This window comes from Carcharodon carcharias, chromosome 5 (assembly GCF_017639515.1).
Source record: "Carcharodon carcharias isolate sCarCar2 chromosome 5, sCarCar2.pri, whole genome shotgun sequence".
Lineage (NCBI taxonomy): Eukaryota > Metazoa > Chordata > Chondrichthyes > Lamniformes > Lamnidae > Carcharodon > Carcharodon carcharias.
In genome coordinates this window covers 14,170,862-14,176,861 of record NC_054471.1, presented here as the reverse complement: position 1 = coordinate 14,176,861, position 6,000 = coordinate 14,170,862, and positions in this window count along the sequence as shown.

Sequence of the window (6,000 nt, the reverse complement as noted above, 5' to 3'; positions counted from 1 at the left end):
AGTGCTGTGAAGGTCACAGCTGAAGAACATCAACTAGGCATCCCTGCAACTGCAGGTAAAAAAGTCCTCTCTCTCTGATTGCTGGAAGTAAGTCACAAGTCAGCAAAGCCACAGTCGACAAGGAAACAGGACATCTTTCAGTTAACCTGTCAAACTAAGAATCTCCGAACCAGCTGCCCAAGGTCAGCTCTACAGGAATCATCCAACTTAACGTCCGTAACGTTTTACCATCTACTCCTCATGGACCAGCCAAAGACTGATCCATATATTTTTTAACTTTTATTTTTGGAATCAATCCCCATTTCTAATCTGTGTGTATGTTATGTTTTTATTATTTCTCGTGTTTTAGTAACAAAGAGGGTGAGTTCATCTCCGACTCCAGCAAGCCTGATTAAACTTGTTCCTGTTAAAACATAAATATGCTTGGACTGGGAATAGGTATCCATGAGGGCAGGGGTCCTTTTTAAATTAACCTTGTTACGACCAATAGAGGGGGTTGAATGAACAAGGGGAGCCCATTCATCCTTCTCACCCGGGAACATAATAATTTCAGGGGGGACCCTCGCCCGCCAAAATACCAGTGACTGTGAAGTATTAGTATGCTGGGAAGGTTGCACAAAGCATAGGGAAGAGGCCCTGGACTGAGACACCTGCCTTTATCTTGTGCAGGAATCAAGATTTCACATCTGAGTGACACGAACACTGCTCATCAAACAAGGAACCATAGGCAAGGAGACATTCTTGGGAGTTTATTTACAATAGTGAACATTATGTACAAGTGATTAACACCCATGCCCAGGCTGTGCAATTGCAGCCGTGGACCATGCGTGGACCAAGCGTGTGTATATTGGGTGTCACAGCTGCGCTCCCTTTTCGGTTATTTGAAAAACCTTTTTACGGTTTTGTTTGCACTTCAGTCCCATGTTCCTGATCTACAGGCACCCAGTGTGGAGGGGGGCAGGGAAGGAGGAGGACCTCCTCGAGAACCTTTCCCCTGTGCCTGGCCAAGTTGGCCATTAACAGGTCCAGGCAGCAGTCAATCGAGGAGGTGGTCCAGCCCCCCTCTGTCCCTCTTCTGTGAAATTATGTTTCCGGGTGAGAAGGGTGAATGGGCTCCCCTTGTTCATTCAACCCCCTCTATTGGTTGTAACAAGGTTAATTTAAAAAGGACCCCTGCCCTCATGGATACCTATTCCCAGTCCAAGCGTATTTACGTTTTAACAGGAGCAAGTTTAACCAGGCTTGCTGGAGTCGGAGATGAACTCACCCTCTTAGTAACTAAAACATGAGAAATAATAAAAACATAACATACACATAGATTAGAAATGGGGATTGAGTCCAAAAATAAAAGTTAAAATATATATGGATCAGTCTTTGGCTGGTCCATGAGGAGTAGATGGTAAAACGTTACAGGCATTAAGTTTGCGGCCGAGTATCCCTGGAGAGGGAGCACACAGTGTCCGCCTGCACCATCGAGACCTATCATGCTCATTGGGCACTGCAGGGACTGGGGTATTTTATTGACCCCTTTGATCACATTTTGGTTTAATGTTTGTAAGTTTCCTTTAAATTTTGGCTTTTGTTTTTGCAGGTTCCCTTTAAGGGGCCGCCATTTACTTTATCCCTGATTTTGTTAATTTAGTTTATTTGGTTGGACTTGAGAGAGTTACATCTTCTTCTTTACCTTCCTAACACTGCCACTATGTCTTGGTGCTCCCACAACATCCACTGTGGGGGTGAAGGTAGCTTGCTGACTGCTACATCCTGTCTGTGATGATCTTGGCAGGTGTTCTCTGAAGTCCAGAAACTTGGAGGGCCCTGGACTGCTTTTGGGGTCCTCCTGTGTGGCATTTGAACCCTCCTTGGCCTGTGGAGATGGCGCGGCTGGGGTCACAGGAGCAGGGGATTCAGATGGGCTGAACACTGTCACTGGACATTCCTGCAGTCACCTGGGTGAATGGTCCTGGGGTGTGTACCTGCTCAGCCTCCTCCCTATGGGTGCCCGAGGACCCCTGGCTGAATCCTTGAGCAGAAGGGGAAGCTGGAGTGAGATTGAGCTGCCCCACACCTCTCTCGCGTTGACAATATTGGAGGCCAACTATGGCATCAGCGATGGAGTTCAATGGTGCATCAATGCGGATCAGATGTCCTGGACCAAGATCTCCATTGTGGTTGCCCTCCTGCCAATGTTGACCTCTGTGCATTGTCATGACAGTGCAATCACCTCAGACTGAAGGTGGATGAGCTCCTCCATCGTGCCTTGCAATCTGAGGAGTGCAGGGACATCACTTCCTGCTGTTCCCATGATTGTCACTGCAGCTCCAGCAACTGTTTGAGAGCTGAATCCAGAGTCTCATGACAATTATTATATTTTCAAAATATTATTGTGATGTATTGTAAAGGCAGGTTAATAGTGGGGTTTGGATAGTGTGTATGTGTGTGCATGTGTGTGTGATTTAATTGAATTGGAATCAGCCGGTCTGGAGTCTTTGAGTCATGAAAAATAAGCTAGGTTTGAAATGCTAAATACGTAAACATGGCTGAAGTTTTAAAATGTGACGTGTGAGGGAAAATATGCATTTTTCGATAAATTAGGTTAATATGAATTTCAAAATGATGGTAAGGTGAGGGGGTAAAGTTCTAAAGACATATCGGAACAATGGAATTTACATTAAAAAAGGAGAAACATGTATAAAGGAGGTGAGGCCATGAGCTAGAGGAGAAGGCATTCTATGATTGAACACAAGTGTGAAAAGCCCCCTGGCTCTGTGCATCAAGTTGCTGTCTACAGGAACCAAAGCTGAGGAAACTCACTTTGTCTTCTGCCCAGGGTATCATGTAACTTTGCCTGGATCTGTTTAAATCTATTTGTTTTTCTCTGTTGCCTTAACATTTGTGTAACTGGGGGCCAGATTAATTGGGGGTTTTAGGAGTTATAATAGAAGTAATTTGTAGACCTTTGTATGTGCTTGAAATCTTTTATTTTGTTAATAAATGTTTGACTTGGTTTTCTAAAAACCTCTAAAGTCATGGTAGTGTTATTCTGAATTCAAAGCACACATCTCATAATAAAAATTGCAAAACAGTTGTGATCGCATGATTAAGTTTCCCTAGTGGATTTGATACACCTGGCATACTATCTGCTATGTCATAACAAGAGGCTCATCATCTGACTCAGACTCAACAGATCCCATGCCTCCAGCAATCCTCCAAGGGCCAGCAACCTCGGGTGTCCCTCCCTCCACCTGCTGTGAAACTGATTGTGTGCTGTACTCACCAGATAGGGAACCTGAGCCTGCTGTACATGTAGGTCCCACTGAGGTATGTGTTGCTGCGCTGGTGGAGGGTGTGCGTGAGTGCTGTGATGGGTCTTCGAGGGTGCTATCCTCAGGGTCCTCATCCAAGGTGCTATCTGCGCTGGAGTTGGGCCAAGGTTGCCTGAGGGTGACATGGCAGATGTGCCAATGAGATTATTAGTGCATGGCCGCTGTGGTACACAGAACAGTGGACTCACAGTTGAGTTGCCAGAGGGATGATCTGGTGCATGATCCTCACTTGGATACTTGCTGCTGACCTCTCCATCGCTGCAGGATTGGTCCACTTCCTCTCCGGCCAGCTCTAAGGCACAATCTTTGAAAAGGGTGAGAACCTTGATGTCTGGCACTCCACCACCACCACCACCCCCCTAGGTCTGGGACCTCTCCCTTTTATCGTGCACGATCTTGTCCTGCATAAAGACAGTTGGAGAGAGTGTGAGCAAGGCATGTGCCTGGCCAAATTAGAACGATGCTACATGTGCTTGCTGAATGGAGCCATGAACGGGATAAGGAGGCGATCTTCAAAGGAGATGAGGCCAAATGGAGATGTGAGGTTGTGTTTGAGAGAGCGGTGATGACCCTTGAACTGGCAGTGAGTTTGATGCCAGTCAATGTATGATGGGTTTGTGAGAGTGTGAGTTTAGAGTGATAAATGGTTGACTTACCCTGGCGGTACAGATAAGATCGTTCATTCTCTTTATGCACTAGATGGCCAACCTCTTGGCACTGACCACTGCTGCCACTGCCTCCCAAGCCAGATTGATTATGTTGCTACCCCTCCTGTGGCCAGAGCTGGGGAGGAGAAATGGGGGTGTCGTACAGGACATCATGGCAGGCCACTGTGCCTCCAAAAGGCGTTACAGGGATGTGTCACTGAATCTGAAGGCTGCAGTTTTCTTGCCTTTGGGGGCCATGTCTTCTGTGCAGCAGTCCTGGGCTGGAAGCACTGAGGTGTGTGCGTGGCTCCACTTTAAACATGGCATGAGGAAGCAGCGAGGGGATGGGCTGGCAGGTGAATCAGAGGCAGCCTACCAGTGAAATGGCATGTTTCCCGGGAATTCATGATTTAATGAGGCAGAATTGGGACAATACTGTTTGAAATGTCGTCATTGGCCCAGTGGGTAAAACGTCCTTTTTTCCCACCTGCTACCGCACTTAGTGCAAATCTGGGATGATCCCATCCTATCTGTGCTGTTTTATTGCTGATCTGTTATTTAGACTCTGCACCTTTGGTATCTGTGTTGTGGTATTAGTGATCTGTTGTTTGACGTTGCACCTTTGTTGGTGATATGTCATTTGGACTCAGGACCTTTTTTTATATCTGTGCTGTTTTATTGTGTTATGCCCACAGCCCGTGCTGCTGCAGTAATTGCTGTGCAACAAGAGGGAAACTAGGCTTACAGGCCACAACCTTTTTTTTTGTATTCTGATCACAAGAAGACAATGTACCGATCTCTGCAGTAACAGGTCTAGTAACATTCTTGCGTTTTTAAAAATTATAAGTTTAAGTTTTATTAACAAAAAGCAAACTTAAAACAAGGTTACAGTTACACAATTAGGTTAGTTGTACAAAACATTCCCATAAAATTCTCTATTTGGTCCTACCCACAAGTAAACACTTCCCAGACAACACTCCCTTATAGATATTTAAATATAAAAAACCCAGTAATATTACACAAAGCAAAGTGCTGGAGCTTCAGTAAAGGTGTACCACATGATCATGACACCTTTCCACTTTGCGGTAGAATTCACTTCATAATAAAACTGCAGCCCAAGACTTCTCAACATCTAAAACAACTCCAACTATCTTTAGCTTAACAGTTATCCAGCCATCTCTCCAGCTTAATACCTTAAAAACCAGCTATCCACAGTAACTCTAATATACCTTTTTTCCCTTTCATCTCAGTCCCATTATTCTCATACCCCTTTGAAATTCAAACCCTTCCAAATATAAGATCTTTCATGTTTCCATCTGTCTTTGCTGCTGAGTCAATAAAAATATAATATTCCCACTACTATTTACCTGTGGACTCCTGCAAGATGCAAACATTTTCCTTGACAATTCTGATTCTTTGAAATTCAAACAACCTCTCAGCTTATCTAAAAATGCAAATGTTAGATCTAATCTATTTACTTGTGCCTCAACTTAACACCACCTATCCTTTTCGTGTTTCCAAACCCCCAGACAACCTGACTCTTATCAAACTCTGGCCCAGCTTAATTAAATCACACACACACACACACACACACACACGCACAGCCTTCTTTATAGAATAACACAACATTCCCCAAAATATGTAAAAAAAAATCCATTCTCACAATCTGTTGTTTAGGCACTGTACCTTTTTTATACCTGTGCTGTTTTATTCGTGATTTTTCATTTAGACACTGCACCATTTATATCTGTGCTGTTTTATTAGTGATCTCCTATTTACACACTGCACCTTTTGTATCTGTGCTGGCTGTTGGAGGTCAGTCATCTCAGCTCCAGGACTTCACTGCAGGAGTTCCTCACGGCCGTGTCTTAGGGCCAGCCATCTTCAGTTGCTTCATCAATGACCTTCCTTTCATCAGAAGGTCAGCAGTGATGTTTGCTGATGATTGCACAATGTTGAACACCATTTGCAACTCCTCAGATACCGAAGCAGTCCATGTCCAAATGCAGCAGGAACTAGACAATATC